We start from the raw sequence: 21,009 nt of genomic DNA on the forward strand, positions 1-21,009 counted from the left end.
GTTACCGTACAGAGCCAGGCCCCAATGTCCCGTTACCGTACAGAGCCAGGCCCCAATGCCTCGTTACCGTGCAGAGTCAGGCCCCAATGCCCCGTTACCGTACAGAGCCAGCCGTTACCGTACAGAGCCAGGCCCCAATGTCCCGTTACCGTACAGAACCAGCCGTTACCGTACAGAGCCAGGCCCCAATGCCCCGTTACCGTACAGAGCCAGGCCCCAATGCCCCGTTACCGTACAGAGCCAGCCGTTACCGTACAGAGTCAGGCCCTAAACCAGGTTAGCTGATGGCACTTACGCATTTCTGTCCTGAAACAAGGCTTTGCTCTGGATTTATTAATCCCTTGAAATGCTTTAGAGTGAGGCTGAGGGGGAACAGGCAGTGCATTTTATATCACAGGAACACACACTGTGTGTGTCAGGCTGCAGCTGTCTTTCTCTTCTTTTTCCACTTAATTTTTTTGTTATGTTACGTTATGTTATTTTCAACAATGGGCAGGGGCACCACCAGGGATTTTGGGCCCCGTGAAAAAATCTAACTTTGGGCCCAGCCACACGAGGTCACCCCATCCCTGCACAATTACAGCACAATGAGGGCCCCTGTCTGTCAGGGCCCTTGGAATCATCCTAAACCACCCCCCCCCCCCCCCCCCCATCCTAATACTGCACCAATGCCAATGAGATTTCTTTATTCTTCTTCTTGGTCAATTCTTCTTTTGGTTGTCATTCAACTCCTGTTCTGTAGGTTCTCCTGCCTTAACACAGTTGGTGTTATTTGAGGATGTACGAATGGGCTAGTTTTTCCACTGATAATTGGATACTACATTGAAAATGTACCAGATGTGTGACATGAGCCCTGTTTCAGTTAGCCTATCACACACTGCATAGAAATGTGATCTTCAATGGATTCCGCAAGGGCAACGTCACTGTAACACCTCCAGCAAGCAATCTGCACAGCATGTGCTGTTCAGCTGCAGGACATAGGCTCGCATAACCAAGACTGTGGGTATGAACTGAACTTTTCCCCCACAAATTTGGTTGTTCCAATGAATAAATCCGGTTACTTCATTGTATTTGAATGACTAGCTAGCAACACATTACATTACGTTACATTACAGGTATTAAGCAGACGCTCTTATCCAGAGCGACGTACAACAAGTTACATTACATTACATTATAGGCATTTAGCAGACGCTCTTATCCAGAGCGACGTACAACAAGTGCATAGGTTTCATGATGTAGAGGCACAAAAGAAACACTAGAGTGAAGTAAGGATCGTAGTGCCAGAAGTGACCACATCGATCAGGACTCCAACCCTGTAGAGTAAGCTTGTTCAGCAAGCAAGAATCCTACCAAGTACAAACTAGCACTGGAATCACACCTAATCATACAAAAACAATCCTGCCAGATACACTAACATAATCAAATTATCCTAGCTAGATACAGTGAGCTGAACTATAGGCTAGAGAGGGGTGGGGAGAGGTGCAGCCTGAAGAGATGAGTCTTCAGTCTGCGTTTGAAAGTGGTGAGATTCTCTGCTGTTCTGACCGTCACGGGGAGGTCATTCCACCAGCGAGGGGCCAGGACAGACAGCAGACGGGAGCGGGAAGTGCAGACGCGAAGAAGTGCATTAGTTCAAGGTGCAGAGGTGCAAAAGAAACACACTAGAGTGAAGTAAAGATCGTAGTGCCAGAAGTGACCACATAGATCAGGACTCCAACCCTGTAGAGTAACCTGTTCAGCAAACAAACAACAATCCTGCTAAGTACAAACTAGCACTAACATATTACATAAATATGCATACTATATCAACTAAATGTAAGAACAAAATGTGAGGACTTCTTGTGGTTGGTTGATATGAAATATTTACATGCATATTCACTGCTTGCTAGTTGTTTGATATTTATGATGAGGACAAATCTCCTTTGAAAGATGGCCTACTACTCAAATTCCGTACAGAAAACTAAATTTGAAATAGTTGTCTCTGTAGGGTGACCAGTTTTTTTAACTGAAAACCAGGACAAAAAATAAGACTAACATTTTGTACAATAGACCTTCAAGAAAACAATGTACTATGGGGACTTCATTGGGGACTACTGTGGTTAAAAAAGTAAGCAACACTACTGCTCGAAATCTCCAGTGATCACCTATGTCTGGTTATCGGTTCATGGACACTGATGTCAGCATGGCCACCATGAGCGAAGTAAATAAAGACTTGCATTGGGAACAGTAATTGTACTGTTCTTTACGCTCCATAAAGGGGTCATTGGGTGCTGTAATTGTACTGTTCTTTACGCTTGGTAAAGGGGTCATTGGGTTCTGTAATTGTACTGTTCTTTACGCTCTGTGAAGGGGTCATTGGGTGCTGTAATTGTACTGTTCTTTACGCTTGGTAAAGGGGTCATTGGGTGCTGTAATTGTACTGTTCTTTATGCTCAGTAAAGGGGTCATTGGGTGTAGTAATTGTACTGTTCTTTATGCTCAGTAAAGGGGTCATTAGGTGTAGTAATTGTACTGTTCTTTATGCTCAGTAAAGGGGTCATTGGGTGTAGTAATTGTACTGTTCTTTACGCTCCGTAAAGGGGTCATTGGGTGCTGTAATTGTACTGTTAATATGCTCCGTAAAGGGGTCATTGGGTGCTGTAATTGTACTGTTCTTTACACTCCATAAAGAGGTCATTGGGTGCTGTAATTGTACTGTTCTTTACGCTCCGTAAAGGGGTCATTGGGTGCTGTAATTGTACTGTTCTTTACGCTCAGTAAAGGGGTCATTGGGTGTAGTAATTGTACTGTTCTTTATGCTCGGTAAAGGGGTCATTGGGTGCTGTAATTGTACTGTTCTTTACACTCCATAAAGAGGTCATTGGGTGCTGTAATTGTACTGTTCTTTACGCTTCGTAAAGAGGTAATTGGATGCTGTAATTGTACTGTTCTTTACGCTCAGTAAAGGAGTAGGCTGGTTAGGGTCTGCTGCTGAATGTACATTTTCTCTTTGCCATTGTTTTGAAAACAGCTGGCTAGGCTGTTCTGCTTCTCAGCACAATATGGAGGGGGGGCAGCTGAGTGACAGCTATCACCACAGGTTATGACAATGTTTCTATGATTAATTGACAGGCCAAATAATTATCGATGAATCAGTGTTTTGTCTGCCCTTAGGAGCATGCTAATGAGGGGGACCAAAAGGACCTTATTTCTGTTGAAGCTCAAAAAAACAAAAACCGGTTTGCTATAGGATGTTTTAACTGCCACTGGGGTGTTTTTGGGTGGTGGAAATGGGAAATTTAATACTTTTTTCAGATATTAGTTGGGGTTGCTTAAAACTAGTGTTTTCCAGTCAAGCTGGCATGATATAAAAGCCACATATTTATGTTTATAATTCTGAATACATTCTAAAAAATAAAAATAAAAAACCTCTGGAAACATCATTAATGTCCAAGCTGCTTTGGGGTTACTTGAAATGTATTTTCTTGCTGTAGACAACAAACTATATATATATATATGCAATATCTTTAATTTCACATATAAACTGTAAGGGCCAATTGAAAACAAGCACTAAAACTGAAACAATACTTTTAAAAAGTCCTTTCATCGGTAGGCCAATCTAACCTTCCAAGAACGGCATTGTAAATAAATGGCCCGTTTTGGTCACAGACAGAATCGCTGCTCCTGATTGGCCATTGGCTGAGCCTGTCCTCAACATGTTGGTCACTAACCTGGCTGGTGGTCTGTGTATCTGGCTAACACCAGTATATCTGAGAGTATAGCATAACTTTATAGCATGACTCTTCGGCCTGAACTTGACAGTTAAACTAAATAAATGAAAAACAGTTGTGTTTTCTTATAGCTAAGTCTAGGTTGGACTTATGATTCTACATGCATATGATTCTAGATACTGCTTATGCTTTTTTCTGTTTGTTTTTGTTTTTTAGTCAAGATTTATCCATCAGATGTTAAAACACTGAAATGGAAAATGTGAAGGTAAATTCTCCTGAGATTTGTAGGCAATGTGATAATTCTACGGTGGGCCTCCTTCCTCAAAGTCTGAGGTGCTGAATTTTGCCAGAGAATGATACTGGAGGTTTTGTTTTGCCCAAGGTTTTAAGTAAGTCAGGCTTTTAAGTAAGTCAGGCTGGTTAAGACATTTGCTTAATACTTTGAGTGTTAAATTGGATATTTCTTGTCTTCAGTCTACGGGTCCTTTCAGTGAGAAGTACACTTCTGGAAATGCTTCTGTGCTGATGACAAGTAAAGACATTTTCTTGATCTGTGCATTGCAGTTTTGTTTCTCCCAAAATGTAGTCCTGCCTTGTGTTTATATTTCTCACATGCAGAACTGTACATTTAACAATATTACATTTAATTTGCCAAGTTTCTGTCCACTGCTGGATTCTGTTTAAATCTTGCATTACTTTATATAGAGGCGGAAAATATGGTAAGCATTACCCTGCTTATGTTCACAGGCCTTTTGGTAGCCATCAAAGGATGCATTTTGAGGACATTATGAATATCAGATTATGAATGAATGCTTGAAAGTCTTCAGCTTTTTAAAGCCAGAACCACAGGGCTGGTTTTTCTTCTGTCTCAGCGCTTAATTGATCAACACATCTCTCCTGGTTTCTTTAGTCTTGATTTGTCGCTGATTTTGAGGTGAAAACAGAAACCAGTAGACCCTGCAGCCCTCCGTAACCAGAGCTTCCGACACCTGCACTAACACAGTATTAACTAATCTCAAAATGGTTCAATCAAGCAAAATTTGAATCTAAAAAGCTTTCGAATCCAAATTTTACAGCATCCTAAACAAGAACCAGGAAGGGGGTATGGACCCACCCTCCCCACCACATACCCGTGTGAGATCATTACACCTCAGCGACAGTTATACCAAATGCCCCTTGTTTCCTCTCAGCTCTTAGGCAGGCACGTCTGCTGTGGCACCTTTACAGCACACTACGCCGAACCCAGACAGTGAGGCCACATCCATTAACAACCTGTCGTAGTCAATATGGCGACAGGCAGCCAGATTCACCAAACCACTCTCTCAAACCCTACGCTTGTAAAACCAATGTTCCTGAGGCAAACGGGAACCCGGAAAGGATATTCCTGACCAAATATTTTTTTGTGTTCTAAACAGCTGTATGTGCTAATGTTCGACTGGACCACAGTCAAATATTGAAGACGCATGCTCAGTCTGCAGCTGTAGCTGACACTTAAAAAAAAATGTCAGATGAAGATACAATTAACCTAATTAAATAATTAAGTTGGCACAAAATCCTGAAACCCTACTCTGAATAAGACAAATGCCAGTTGGAAGTGACAGATTTTGACATAATGCATCAGGGTTTTTCTTCACAAGCACAGCTTGGTGAACGAAGGCAAAATTGTGATGGAATTCTGGCAGGAGCAGAGGTGGGCATGGAGGGCCAGACAAAAGCCAGAGAGTTTACGGGCAAACTTAGCTTCTCCTTCCAAGGTCTGTCTAAAAGGGAGGATGTGGCTGTGACAGAGAAAGAAGAACAGGGTGGGTTTGGGGAGGCGGGACCACCTCCTTACTCTAATTGAAGGCTTGTGATTTTGGCCCAATCATCCGAGACTCACAACCACTCCACACAAAGAGCTGTTTTAATTTCCCCTGCCTTGGCCTTTTCCAAGAACATAATCACTGAAGGAAATGCCTTCCCTCATTTATCCCACCCAATCAGAAGCCACTAAATACTTCAAAAGGTTTAACCCTATGTACTGTGGCTCACTTCAGAGAAACATAAGTGGTACTCCACTCCAGGTTCTGTGGGCCTCAGTGTCTGTAGTATTTGCTCCAACCATGCACTACACCACCAGATTTCACTAATGAGCTCACTTCCTGACGGTGGTGGTTGCTGAGCTGAAAATAGATGGGGCAGAAACCTTCCCTTTGAACTGATCATTGGTGTCAACCTTTTTTCATTCATTTTAATTAATTAACAAGTGTGCCAACAATCTGAATAATCCATTGGCAGGTAAACATACAGTTTCTTTCGTTACATCTCTGGGAGATTAAATGATAAATTTAATTTAGGAAAATGAGTTTGTCATTAATTAAATGTATAGAAAAAAGATACCCACTCTGTTAGCTACTGCATTTACTTTGCATATAAACTCACACACTGCAGAAGCACTCACAATGCAGAGGCACTCACACACTGCAGGGGCACTCACACACTGCATAGACACTCACACACTGCAGGGGCACTCATACACTGCATAGACACTCACACACTGCATAGACACTCACACACTGCAGAGGCACTCACACACTGCATAGACACTCACACACTGCAGAGGCACTCACACACTGCAGAAGCACTCACACAATGCAGAGGCACTCACACACTGCAGGGGCACTCACACACTGCAGGGGCACTCACACACTGCAGGGGCACTCACACACTACATAGACACTCACACACTGCAGAAGCACTCACACACTGCAGGGGCACTCACACACTGCATAGACACTCACACACTGCAGAGGCACTCACACACTGCAGAGGCACTCACACACTGCAGGGGCACTCACACACTACATAGACACTCACACACTGCAGAGGCACTCACACACTGCATAGACACTCACACACTGTAGAGGGCACTCACACACTGCATAGACACTCACACACTGCATAGACACTCACACACTGCAGGGGCACTCACACACTGCAGGGGCACTCACACACTGCATAGACACTCACACACTGCAGGGGCACTCACACACTGCATAGACACTCACACACTGCAGAGGCACTCACACACTGCATAGATACTCACACACTGCAGGGGCACTCACACACTGCAGGGCCACTCACACACTGCAGGGGCACTCACACACTGCAGAAGCACTCACACACTGCAGGGGCACTCACACACTGCATAGACACTGACACGCTGCATAGACACTCACACACTGCAGAAGCACTCACACTACATAGACACTCACACACTGTTCTGTTGTGCAAGACTTAGCTTCCTGAGAGATTTGGCAGGTCCCTGCAGAGCCGTTTCAGGCCATTCAGACAGGGCGGTGTGTCCAGCGGTGTGGGGGGGTTGTAGATCGCTTCTGTGATAAGCGTAGCTGTCAGGCTGGATGAAGGAGAACAACAGGGCTTTGCCTCAGCGCCTCTGTGTCGTTGGCTGGGCGGTCGGGGGGTGGGGGGGTCGTGGGGGGAGGGGGGGCGTGAGGGGCGTGTGGATGAAAGGGGAGGGGAGCGCACTCTGAAACTGTAGGTCACACAGTCACATGCTGGAGATCCGCTGACAATAGCATGCTTGTCTGGGAGGCAAAGGCAGCGCGTGGTATTTGTCTGAAAAAGGGAACACTGCCCATTGGGAGGCTGAGGGGGAGGGACAGAGTTCAGCGGCTCGTTTTGCGCCGGACGGGTGCAGTGCTTGCCTCCTCCAGCTCCGGCCGCTGTGACCCGGCGCTGAGTTCGTATCCAGCAGCCACCGTGCTCACCATGTGTCCCTGGGGTCCTGCAGCTCGGAACAGTCTCCTCCAATCGCTGAGCTCAAAAAATGTTACTACCAATCGCAGAACACAAAAGAAGGTTTACCCCTTAGTTACAGCCAGTTCCCATTTGTTTAGCCCCGAGCGACCAAGGCACAGATGTTCCATTTAGCTGCATTTTTGGGGACCTGCGCCCAGCTGCACACACCCTCCTACTCATCTGCAGCATTGTGCACTCTCTACACACCCTGCACCCTTTTCAGCAAAAATTAACTGCTGCTTCAGTGAGTAATAATAGTCTATAGAGCACAAATGAATCACATTGTGTTACACTTCCAATATAATAACAAAATTAGCTATTAAATTAAATGACTAGCAAGACTAGCATTTTGTTCAATATGTTGATTTCAATCCTCATTTAACCGAAGTGTTATTCCTTTAACCAAAATTGGAGTCTGTTTTACCTTGTGTGGGTTCATAGAGTTAAACGATTATCTGTTATAGTAGCTAGCTAGCTGGCAAAATAGCTGTAGCTATGCAATCTGCCTTTGACGTGGTACATAAACAAAGGTAATCATTAAATACAGGTTTTCAGGGGAGCTGACAGGGAGGCTCACACAATGTGAACGCCTCGTGTAGTTTGGGTGGTCTACCCCTAGCAATTACCTGGGATTTCACCAGCATCTGTCTGTAGTGTGTATGACAATGAGAGAGTAAGACCACCTTTGTGGAGCGACACATCGCCGGTGTGTTTGCCGTCCTATGATGTGAGAGGGATTTACCATGTCACTAATCACATTTGAGCGCTTCCATTATGGACTGACACCTATGATCCCTCTGTGGCTGATTGTCCAGTGATACATTACATTACATTACATTATAGGCATTTAGCAGACGCTCTTATCCAGAGCGACTTACACAACTTTTTACATAGCACTTTACATTGTATCCATTTATACAGCTGGATATATACTGAAGCAACGCAGATTAAGTACCTTGCTCAAGGGTACAACGGCAGTGTCCTTACCCGGGATTCGAACCTACGACCTTTCGGTTACGAGCGCAGTTCCTTACCCACTGTGCCACACTCCGTCCCTACATACCGTAAACGAGATGAGATCCTTTCTGTTGCACTCAATGTCAGTTATAATTATGCAACAGAAAGTATCACAAGCACCAAAAATCTAATGGGAATGGCTCTAGACATTGGCCAGACCAGGCCAAGCTAAAGATATGGGTAGTATTTACGCAACTATCAGGTCACTGATCAGGCTCATAGTGCTGTAAGGTTATGAGCAGCCTGTTCAGGCTCATAGTGCTATAAGGTTATGAGCAGCCTGGTCGAGCTCACAGTGCTGTACGGTTATGAGCAGCCTGGTCAGGCTCACAGTGCTGTAAGGTTATGAGCAGCCAGGTCAGGCTCATAGTGCTGTAAGGTTATGAGCAGCCAGGTCAGGCTCATAGTGCTGTAAGGTTATGAGCAGCCTGGCCAGGCTCATAGTGCTGTAAGGTTATGAGCAGCCTGGTCGGGCTCACAGTGCTGTAAGGTTATGAGCAGCCTGATCGGGCTCATAGTTCTGTGAGCTTATGAGCTCCACAAGTGATTCTACTAATGTAGCAGTGGGTAATGTTGCAGTGTGTAATGCAGCAGTGAGTAATGTGGCAGTGTGTAATTCAGCAGTGAGTAATGTGGCAGTGTGTAATGCAGCAGTAATGTAGCAGTGTGTAATGCAGCAATAATGTAGCAGTGTGTAATGCAGCAGAAATGTAGCTGTAATGTATCAGTGAGTAATGTAGCAGTAATGCAGCAGTGAGTAATGTAGCAGTAATATAGCAGTGCGTAATGTAGGAGTAATGTAGCAGTGAGTTATGTAGCAGTAATATAGCTGTGAGTTATGTAGCAGTAATGTATCAGTGAGTAATGCAGCAGTAATTATCAGTGAGTAATGCAGCAGTAATGTATCAGTGAGTAATGTAGCAGTAATATAGCTGTGAGTTATGTAGCAGTAATGTATCAGTGAGTAATGCAGCAGTAATTATCAGTGAGTAATGCAGCAGTAATGTATCAGTGAGTAATGTAGCAGTAATGTAGCAGTGAGTTATGTAGCAGTAATGTAGCAGTGAGTAATGTAGCAGTGTGTAATGTAAGAGTAATGTAGCAGTGAGTAATGCAGCAGTAATCATCAGTGAGTAATGCAGCAGTAATGTATCAGTGAGTTATGTAGCAGTAATGTAGCAGTGCGTAATGTAAGAGTAATGTAGCAGTGAGTAATGTAGCAGTAATGTAGCAGTGAGTTATGTAGCAGTAATGTAGCAGTGAGTAATGTAGCAGTAATGTAGCAGTGCGTAATGTAGGAGTAATGTAGCAGTGAGTAATGTAGCAGTAATGTAGCAGTGAATAATGTAGCAGTAATGTAGCAGTAAGTAATGCAGCAGTAATGTAGCAGTGATTAATGTAGCAATAATGTAGCAGTGAGTAATGTAGCAGTAATGTAGTAGTGAGTATAGTATTAGCACTGTGTAGTACTAATACTGCACTCTTTATTGTGCACTAGTGAGTAATCTTAATGTAATACTGTGAAGTGGTAAGAGTGTAAAAGCAAGGAAGAGAAGTGTATAGTGAAGCAATAGCTCAGCATAATGAAGTAGTAAAACCTTACCACCGTTGACCAACAACAGTTTAGATTAGTAACAGTGTAAAAGTGTAGTAGCAGAAAGTAGGCCGGCTATCAATACAACAGCCTTAAAGCAATGAGTGGTAGCACTGTGGGTTCACAACCTTTAGGCGCAGGCTCAGAGAGAGGTTGACATTTTGTCAATCTCTCTCTGACAAATGTATCCTGTTAGATCTAAGGGATTCCTTTGTGTGTAACTGCCAGCCTGTTGGTCAAAAGTACTGTGCATCCATGACTTCAACAACACACTGGCTTTACTCACATTCTGTTTTCTTAATGGCCAGTTAGCCCTGATAATCTCTTTCTTGTTGATAAATACTGAATTACTAACTTACTAAAAAAATGTTTATAATGATTCATTTGAATTTGAAAAGCAGCTAACTGCTTGGCTATCCTACAGGCACTGATATATTTCTGGCCTTAGTTTGGATTCCAAAGATTATGTCCAATCACTTTGATTCAGTTTACAATCGCGACTGCTTTGGCTTTTCTGTTTGGCTCACATTTCTTGGAGGGGGGGGGGAGGGGAGGAGAGTGCCATACAGGTGTCACCCCAGCTCCAGTGTCTACACCTTCTGCCCAGTGCCTCCACTCATCCTGCTTTGCTTTAAGACACGGACTAAGCTCACACATCTCCTGTTGATCATGTGACCAGAACAGCTTTCCCCTTCATCCTAACCCCCACGACTGAGACTGCATTCCCAGAGCAGGACCAGAGATAGAGAGAGAGAGAGAGCACGGGGAAGAGAGAGCAGGAGAGGAAGGGAGGAAGAGAGAGAGAGCAGGGAAGAGAGAGCAGGATAGGAAGGGAGAGAGAGTGAAGGTGGCAGGTAGACAGAGAGAAGAAAGAGAGTGTGAAAGACTGGGCACCGCCCTCTTCCTCAGAGGCCATCCCTCTGTCATGTGACTCGGGTCATGCGCGCAGCTGAATACAAAGATGCCCTGTCCCTTATTGGCCCCGCCCCCTTCTGTGCACACTTTTAATAAGCATGGGGAAGAATCATTGTTAGCTGTGCATTGCTGGCATAGAAACAGTCTGTTTTTGAGCTGGGGGGGTGGGGGAGATCATTAAGATGGATAGTATGAGACCTGCCGATTGCTTCGTCCTGTTTTCTTTTTTTAACAGCAAAATGACTGCAGCCCTGCCATCCTCTTGTTCAGTTGTTAAATGCGTCTCTTATTCTTAATCAAATCAAACCTGAGTACTGGGGTACACCCTGTGTGCCCCAAACCTGTACCCCTGTGTGCCCCAAACCTGTACCCCTGTGTGTCCCAAACCTGTACCCCTGTGTGTCCCAAACCTGTACCCCTGTATGTCGTAAGTGGCTCCTGTTATTCCACATTTCCCAGTACTAAATACTCTAGTATACCAGACTTATTAAATAAATATAAATTAAATAAATATAAATGCTCTAAATAAATATATAATATTAATTATTATTTTCAATGTTTAATGTTATGTAATGTTTCTTGTTATTTTATTGTGTATGATTATGATGATGTTATTATTATTATGATATTGCTCTTGTTCGCTTCATCATCCTCCTCATTGTAAATGCAATCTTTCCCTCAGATGTATGGAGCATTAGCTGGTGTGCACCGGACTGTGTGACCTAGATCGGGTTGGGCGTAGCAGCCTGCAGGTCCGCTGCAGAGAGGCGGTAAGCCTATGAACGCGCGGCTGAGCTACTGTCCTCGTCAGGAACCGCCCAGACACCATCGATCCACCCCACCCCCCCCACATCCCACGCCCCAATTGTGTGTGACCAGCTGCGTCAGGATGAGATAGTTGTTTGTGAAACCATGGAGTACTGAATTTCTTTATTAATTGAGTTTGAGGGCCATTATTCATTGACATCCTGAATAGCACCCCAAAACAATATGTGCAGCGCAACTGAATGAAAATGAATGAACACTGTATTTCAGATTTGATTTATTAGAACCTGAAAGTGTCTCACTGCTTGATGAATATAATTGAATTTTACAAGCGGTTCCATTGCCCTTGTGCAACCTTCATATTCACCCCTATAAGCACCTATTCCATGATGACTACAAAGGTCGGTCCTTTCGGTTTACAGGCCTGTTTTTGTCCTATCAGTGGTGTGTTATAGTGAGTCTCTCACCCTGCCTCTCAGCCCAAGGCCTGTGGATGTGTGCCCAGCAGGGCATCTATTCCTCTATAGGTCACATGACCGCATCGGTCCCGCTTACAGTCTCTCGCCCTCTCACTGCACGGGCACTTGCTCTCTTTGAATAGTGCGGTCCCTGTGTTCACAAAGCATCTGAGCCATGATCTAGGATCAGTTTGCCCCTGTCCATATCCCTGCCTTATACAACAGGTGTAAAACCTCAAAAATGATCCTGCATCAGTGGTGTAGGCACTTTATTAATTAAAGGCCCTGGTCTTTCCCCCAGCACATTTATCAAGTGGACGTAGGAATACAAGCTCTAATAGAAGGAATGAACTTAAAAAAGGAAACCCGGCAGGCGGCCCCTGAGAAGACAAGGCACCTTATTAAGATTAGGGAACCTATGCAGTGACACAGCAATAATGAGTCGGCAATAATGAGCTGCCAAGCCCGTTAGATGGTACCTGCCTTAATGTATGCAGACATGAGGGCCTGTGGGAGAGCATACAGTGGCACTCTAGGCACAAAATGGATAACTGCCCCAAAAATCGCCATTCCAGATCCACACAGGACGCCATTTTGAATCCACACAAGGCGCCATTTTGAATCCACCCAGGGCGCCATTTTGGATCCACACAGGGCACCACCCTTGATCCACATTGGTGCAAAAATGAAAGGCAAGAGCCCATGTTTCAGAATGTGGGAGACAGGGCAATGAAATAGAGTCAGTCTTGCCCAAGGAGGTACACACAACAGAAATAAGATGGAAAACATATTACTAAACGGTTTGCTCAGAGACCAGTTAAATCGAGTCAATGGAAATATGTATTGCATACCCAATCTACACGCCAGAGTATATGTCTGTGTGGTAATCAGCTTTTAAATGAGTAAAACATGGAAAATGGCAGTATCTGATCATAAAATTACAGAGCCCCACACTTCCTCTCTCACTATTGCTGTCCTGCAGTGTGACCAGTCAGTCCACAGTTTCTACAGGCCACTGTTTCACCAGACTCTTTAATCTCAGCTGCTATTGTCTGAACAGTACAGGACACTGTTTCACCAGACTCTAATCTCAGCTTCTATTGGCTGGACAAGACCACTGTGAGGCTATGATACATGATCAACTAATAAAGACGCTCAATGTTTCGTCATTTGAGGATTTTGGACGATGTAATGGCATTCAGCAAAAATTGAGATCATTAAGAATGAAAAAAAGAGTGTACGCACTTCTCTTTTTTGAGCATTTCCTTTGCAACACATGAAGGTCAAACAGAAACTGTTTGTCCCTGTCTGTCCGAGGACAGTTCAAGACTGCACACTTGATTGGATTGGACTTTTTTATAAAGAGGCTTTGTCTCTAAGAGGGCTTGGACTACATTAACCATTTTATCTGTTCTGCAGTATAAACATAACCCATTCATGCAATCGGACTTATTATTATTGCCACATTATATATTGCTTCTTACTGCTGTAATACGACCTCAGTTATCTCTCTTAAGGCGATCAGAGATCCTGTACAGGAAAACACCCTTGTGATCCTTCTGGAAGGGTCAGTTTGGTCCTTCCATTTCCTGTTCTGGAACGTGTTTTGCATAGGGTTGAGGGAAGCTTCTCTTCAGTGGCGAGGCCTGTACTATGCAGATTAGTGACAGGGCTGTAGCCAAGGCTCCCCCACCCCCTCCCCTTAGTGCCACCGCTGGGCTGGACTTACAGTCACACACTGAAGAGTCTTAATTATGCTACATCCGTCATGCGCACGGCTGTATGTGAAGGCACTCACCATGGAAACGCTCTGAATGTGGGACATGGCCTGGCCCATACATGTCCTTTTGTTTAGACCGCACAAGGCAGAATGTGCTTATTAATAAGTGCAGTTATTGAGTTACGAGTGACTGCTCGCTGGCGTCAGGATGACGTCGGCTGGAGCACACGGTAAATTTAAGGTCAGCCCTGCGATGGCGGCTGGGCAGACACACGAGGGCTTGGTCTGGCGCCTGGAGCGCGTAACACACAGGGTGCAGGAAACATCTCACACATTCGTACTTTAGAGAAATTTCACTGAACTACACTAAAAATGGATATGGAGATTAGATTAAGGGCTATGATGGCTACTGCAGCTTGCTGTTTGCACAGCACCGTTGTGCTACCTTTTTTCCCAACAGGTTGGGATTAGTTGCCTGCTGGGACATTAAGCACTAGAAGTTTAAATAAAATGTAGCTAGTGAGGACTGGAATGAGACTGTAGTTTTCTGTCATTCGCCATTGCCATGTGTTTTCTTTGTGTATCACATGCAATGCCTTGTTTGAGAAGAGGAAGAACTGAACCATAACTAATTATTTTCCCAGTCACAGGGAGGCTCCACTTTTTGTGACGTTAGCTAGCTAACCAGAATACCCAGCTAAATTAAAATGGGCATGGTGGCTAGCTAACATTGTTAGATAAGATTACAGTCGCAGTAAACTAAATTATCCTCTGGCGCCTGTACTGATGATAGTCCTTCTAAGACTCTAGTCTAAAGAAAAGAAAATCATCAATTTGAAGAAAAAAGTAGTGTACTTTAGGATTGGGCTGGCATTCAGAAGGTAAAGCTACAAATGATTGGTTTTCAGCTTCGCGTTCGGGTGGTTGGGCCAAAAGTGAAACACATAAGCAGTGTCCTGGGTGTTCTGAGCTGAAGGAGAGGCCAGATTGCCAGGCCCAGACTGATCCCACTTCCCAGAGTAAGGCAAGTTCCCCACTGCCCTGCCTCATTCCTCCAGTGCCGATTGCTCGCTAACTGTGTCATTCATTAAAGCTACTGCTGGGTCTCCTATCGAATCCGGACCATGCCAATGCCGACTGTGGATAGACGCTCCAGAGGTAGAGGCAGGATTGGCGATTGCATTACCCGCAATATGTGTGGGTTCGGTCAGTTAGCAGACTGCATTCATCACTATCTAGCTGTCCCATGCTCAGCCCCACGTTGGGTGCCAAATAATTATTTTTTATTATTATTAATAATAATAATAATAATAATAATAATAATAATAATAATAATAATGGCTACCCTTACATGACCTTATTCATGTATGGCTCCAGCCCCCCAATGTTAAAGGCTTCACGGGGCTTTTCTCTGAAAACATTTTCTGTAGATTCACTAGCAAATGACTTTATTGTACACATCTCATTAGGCCTCGGGAAACTAATTTTCAACTTAAAATAAGTGTTTGTTTGAAGACAAATTGCAGGAACAGGTTTTTTGGTGGAGCTGGCGAGTCACTGGTACCTCGCAAGGCTCATTGATTAATGTTTTTATGTGGCCAACTGAACATATTCGCTGGGTTTTGGAGTTCATGAAGTACAATACAATAGTGCTCCCCGATGGTGCATGTGGTGGTTGAGCCGCTTGTTCTTAGTGCACTGATGCCCATCCTTTGGTCTATTCCTGCTCCAGGAAGTAAGGTGAGACCGTCTGGTGAGCTGACTGTCTGAGCTCACAGACCCCTGATGACTGCACTATTTCTTTACAATACTGGCTGTACATTCATTACATTACATTACATTACATTACAGGCATTTGGCAGACGCTCTTATCCAGAGCGACGTACAACAAAGTGTATAACCATAACCAGGAACGAGTATGACGAAACCCCTAAAGAGAAGTACCAGTCCAGGGAAGTGCAGGGAACAACTGCATAGTTCAACTTGGACCCTGAAGGTTAAACTGATTAACACTAACAACGAGAACGGCAACAACGCAGTCTATGGAAAAAATACAAGCAGTAGTTAAGACAGTTAATGCACCTAAGTCACCTAAGTCACCATTCAGCAAGTCAGAGAGGGTTTCCCACCTCTTTTTGTATATGTCGCCTTACTGTCATAGAGCGCCCTCTCTGGTTAGTCTAGCACCTGCTGTCTTACAACATGTAAAGTCCTCCGGCACAATCGATGTGCAACCAAAACGTCCAATTTAATGTTGCAATTGCAGCTGCATTCATGCCTAATCCCCCCTTCCGATTTGGGAGAGTGCAGAGATCTGCGGTTCTCCTCTCAAACATGTGGTGTCGCCAGACTGCTTCTGTTCGCTGCTCAGCCCGCAGCCAAGCTCACATAGGAGCGGAGTCAGAGGAAGACCTTTCACATGCGGCTTTGACATATAGTCCACAGGCACCCAAATGACCAGCAGTGGTGCCTATAGAGATTGGAAACGTGGGCTCAATGCACCTTTCCGTACCCTGGGCGACGCTATCGCCTTTGACACCCTATGGAGCTGCCAGACACAGCCACCACTGGCATGGTCCAGATTTGATACAAAACCGTGGGGCTCATCCATGCACTACAGTGTAGTGCCTTAACCGAATGAGCCACCCAGCAGCTCGTTAATGTGTTTTTAGAAATATTTTTAATTTCAATTTTTATTCAGCTTGGACAACTGCTTAATGCGTTCCATGAACAGCACAGTTGATTCCAACATTGTTGCTTATATTTAAATTTTACACTGTTAGATATTTAACTTAAATAAGTAAAGGATACATTGATTCCTTGATGGTAAAATGTACGAGTTTACATTGTCTGATTACTAATTGCACCGTATTTAATGTTCTCCTTTATTATGTGCAAGCAGTTTTTATATATTTATACCGTACATATTAATAGCTACTATGAAATATACAGGGTAAACTGTAACTAAAATTATAACTGTTTAATGAAAGCATAAATTCGACTTGTCACATTAACCAACCACTGCGACCCTGACTTGGACTAAGCAGTTAGAGAATGGATGGATGGATGGATATTAACCAGCTAGTAGCAGAGTTGGTTATCTTATGTAACTAGTTTACACATTCTGGACTGCCTTTAGCCAGCAAAACAAGTGGAAAATTGTAGTCCATAGGCAAAACTAGATTATTTATGTAATAATGTGTCTTCATAGGAACCAAAGATTCCTGGAATTTTAAAAACTTTTAATAAAAATGTTATTATCAGATTTCTAGTGCAATTCCCTTTATCCTGGTAATTAGGTACATATTTCAATGGCTACAGTTCATCCTTTACGAAACATTTGCAGAATTATAAATGCTTTGATCTGTCCAATAAAATAACGATTTTTGAAAATTTTGGATCAGAAGGATCGTTTTGTCTGTTTAGTTATTATAGAATCCTCATTGTTTGGCCGGATCTAATCAAAACCTGAAACTTATAAATCCATAAATCCATGTCCAAATCTATTAGCCTCACTAAGATGTTGAAATGAGATCCTGATTAACTGAATCCCTTTGAAGTCCAGTTTTGCTTCAATTGCCCAGTGTTTCTTTACAGCCACTGGTCAACGGTTTCTAAACAACTGTACGATGTTAAAGCAGTTGAATCGCCTCACTCACATTCAGTCCTGTTGCTCCTTTACCACATTTCCTGAGAAATGACCACATCCATCTGTACGTGTATCCAGGATGATGTGACTAAAGGGTGGATTTGCCTTGTTGTTCGCCCAAGCAGACTCTACTAATAAAACCAATAGGAAAAATTGATTTTCTGAGACCTTTTTGGTCGTGCTAAAACCATTAGTAATTTTGGCCTTTAGATGCAAAAACGGAATACATGGTAACAGTGTATATGAGGACAATCACTGTGTTTTACCAAGCCAGATCATGACAATGGTTTAAAAGAAGGGGAAAAAAAGGAAAACTCTGCAAATACGTTTTCTCTTAAGTCATAGGCCACACCAAACCAGCTGCAGCATTACAGACAAACGAGTCGTTTCATTCGTCAGGAGTCTCGTTTTCACCATCTCTCCTTTCCTGTCATCCGCCTTTATTTTTTCTCCGAAGGCCCTGCTGTATAGGGTGCTCTTTTTTTTCTTTTTAATCGCACGGCCATTGAATAATTCAGAGTGCTGAAATGTTTGCCATTATATAACAGTGCTGTCATGTGCCATCTAGCCTCTCAGCTACACGCCTTCCTCCACCGGTAACCGCATGGCCTGTCTTCTGCTCTCCTTTTTCACTTTCTCTCGCTCTCTCGCTCTCCCCACACCGACCCCCCTGCCTCTCTCTCTTGCTTGCTGTTCTTCCCCTCTCAGCCCTTTGACCCACAACCCCCCCCCCCCCCCCCCCCCCCCGCAGTTACACACATTCCCCCAGCCTCGGCCTCGGCCCCTCCCTGTTTCACTCTCTGCTTAATTTAAGATGCCTGGAATTTTAGAAGCAAATGACAAAAAGACCCTGGGAAGCACAGCCCAGTGGAAATGTGGTCTGTCTTGTGTGAATACGCACACCCTCATGCACACACACTTGCACATACTCTCACACACACACTTACACACACTCACACACACACTTACACACACTCACACACACACTTACAAACACCGTCATGCACACATACTTACACACACTCACACACACACTTACATACACACACACACACACTTACTCACATATACACACACTTACACACATACACACACACCCTCCTGCACACACACTTACACACACACTTACAAACGCACACACCTCACTCACACGCACGCACACAAAAATGGATACAGTCCCAATATCAGTGCAGTGACAGATGGATGGGATGCTGCTGTTGCTGTTGGCGAAATGCCGATGCAGACACACAGACACAGACAGACAGACAGACACAGGAACACAGACACACAGACACCGATACAGACACACGGACACAAATACAGACACATGGACACAGACGCACAGACACAGACATACAGACGCACGGACACAGATACAGACACACGGACACAGACATACAGATACAGACGCACAGACCAACACACAGACACAGATACAGACACACGGACACACAGACACACGGACACAGACACACAGACACATGGACGATCTGCTGAGTGTATTCCTCCTGTACCACATTCACACACTGGCGAAGCATGCAAGCCTACACCACAGACCTAGCAGTATGGGGCTATGTGTTGACGTACTCTCTCTCTCTCTCTCTCTCTGTAGGACTGAGGAATGGCTGGACGCCCATGCATACACACACACATCTAATCCCTCATACACACCTGAATTTATGATATAAATATATACATTATATATCTATGACTTGGCCCAAGTGTCCGCGTACATGGTGGTGGTGTGCGTGTGTGCGTGTGTGTGTGTGCACACATGAACATTACACAGACATGTCCTGTATTTGTTCGCGGATCACACGCATCCCTAACCCAGAGCAGCAGCGCAGCAGCGCTTCGTCACAATCGCACCAAACGCAGAGCGGCCTGAGCCACGGGCAGAACAAACCTCCCTTCCGTCAGACGGGAAATTCAGTTAATCCCCCCCCCCCCCCCCGCACACAGAAAACAAACAGCAGCCGAACGAGGCTAGCCTGGCAGCGGCAGGCTCAGGAGGAAGCTGGAGCTCCGGCTGTCTTACCGGTTCAGCGGCCTCCTTCCAAACGCAGCTGATATGCAGGCAAACATTCGCTGGGCGAGCGGGAGTGTGTGCCTTCCGTCCTCAGCACTGATCTGCCAACATCCTCCTATCTCTGTCTCTCTCTGTCTCTCTCTCTGTCCCTCTCGCTCTCTCTCTCACTCGCTCTCTCTCTCGCTCTCTCTCTCTCGCTCGCTCTCTCTCTCACTCGCTCTCTCTCTCTCGCTCTCTCTCTTGCTCTCTCTCTCTCTCTCTCTCTCTCTCGCTCGGTCTCTGATTATTGTCTGTGTGCTATTTCCTCTCTTGTTAGCTCCAAGGCAGTTAAGACACGCCGCAGCGATGGGGGAGGAGGGTGTGTGTGTATATGCGTTGCGCGCACGTCTGAGAGAGAGAGAGAGAGTGAGAGAGAGAGAGTGCGGCAGAGATGGAGGGAGGGGTGAGTGAGGATGGAAGGAATGAAGAAGAAAAGCTGGGATTAAAGCAGAGAAATGAGTGACAGAGGACTGGGAGGGTTGGAGCAATCTCACCATTTTTTTTTTGGAAAACAGACAAATGGACGCAGGTCTTACCCCTGCAACAATGCGGTGGGTTCACGGATTCCACTTTCACAGCTCCTCCCAGCGAGAGCCGGATCTGACTCCTCTCTCCAGCACCTCCGATAGCTCAAGCAACCAATGGATTTCTTCATTGATTTAATTGATAGCTGAGACAGAGAGTAAGGTTGGGGGGGGGGGGGTTGAGAGGCAGAGAGAGGGGAGGCCAGTGGGAGGAGAGAGAGTGATGACGACAGGGGACGAGGGGGTTGGCTTGTAGTATAAAATTCTGTTTCCGTGCCAACTGTCTCTGTGACAGAAGGACCTGTGCCCATTGGCCGATTGGCTTCACAGACAGCCTCACGGGGAGCTGCTATAGCTACTGCATTCTAACTACACTTAAAAAGCACAGCCTGTCCCCAACCCTGGAGGGGTGAAACAGAAAGGCTGCTCCTACCCCCGTGGGGCAGTTCAGCCAGGCGACTGACCAATCAGATACTGGGGCTGCACGGAAGCCCCCTCCCTGGGGCAGTAGGGCACTAACGGTGTCGCACTGTGGGGATCGTGGCACTTCTACATTAGAGAAGCTTTTCGGTGTTGCTGCAGCAATGTGAGTGTGTGCGTGTGTGTGTGTGACTGTGTGACTGTGTGCATGTGTGCGTAAGCGCGTGCGTGTGTGTGTTTGTGTTTGCATGTGAGCACGTGCATGTGTGTGCGTGTTTGTGTGTGTGTGAGTGTGTGTGCGTGCATGTGAGAGTGTTTGTTGGTGAGTGTGTGTATGTGCACGTGTGCATAAGGACGTGTGTGTGTGT

The 21,009-nt window shown here is 45.0% G+C and overlaps 1 protein-coding gene across 2 annotated transcripts in view; it reads right to left on the bottom strand.

Moving 5' to 3' along the window:
- The window catches only part of gnaz (guanine nucleotide binding protein (G protein), alpha z polypeptide), a 66,642-nt gene extending 46,294 nt beyond the window's left edge, over positions 1-20,348 (bottom strand). Inside the window, exon 1 of one of the 2 annotated variants that reach the window (XM_035390791.1) lies at positions 20,234-20,348. The gene's annotated coding sequence lies outside the window, so the exon portion shown is untranslated. Of the gene's footprint in view, positions 1-19,667; positions 20,030-20,233 lie in introns of those variants that run through there. The other variant, XM_035390789.1, reaches the window with a different exon arrangement.
- Between the last annotated feature and the right edge of the window lie 661 nt (positions 20,349-21,009).

This window comes from Anguilla anguilla, chromosome 14, assembly GCF_013347855.1.
Source record: "Anguilla anguilla isolate fAngAng1 chromosome 14, fAngAng1.pri, whole genome shotgun sequence".
In the NCBI taxonomy this organism is placed as follows: Eukaryota; Metazoa; Chordata; class Actinopteri; order Anguilliformes; family Anguillidae; genus Anguilla; species Anguilla anguilla.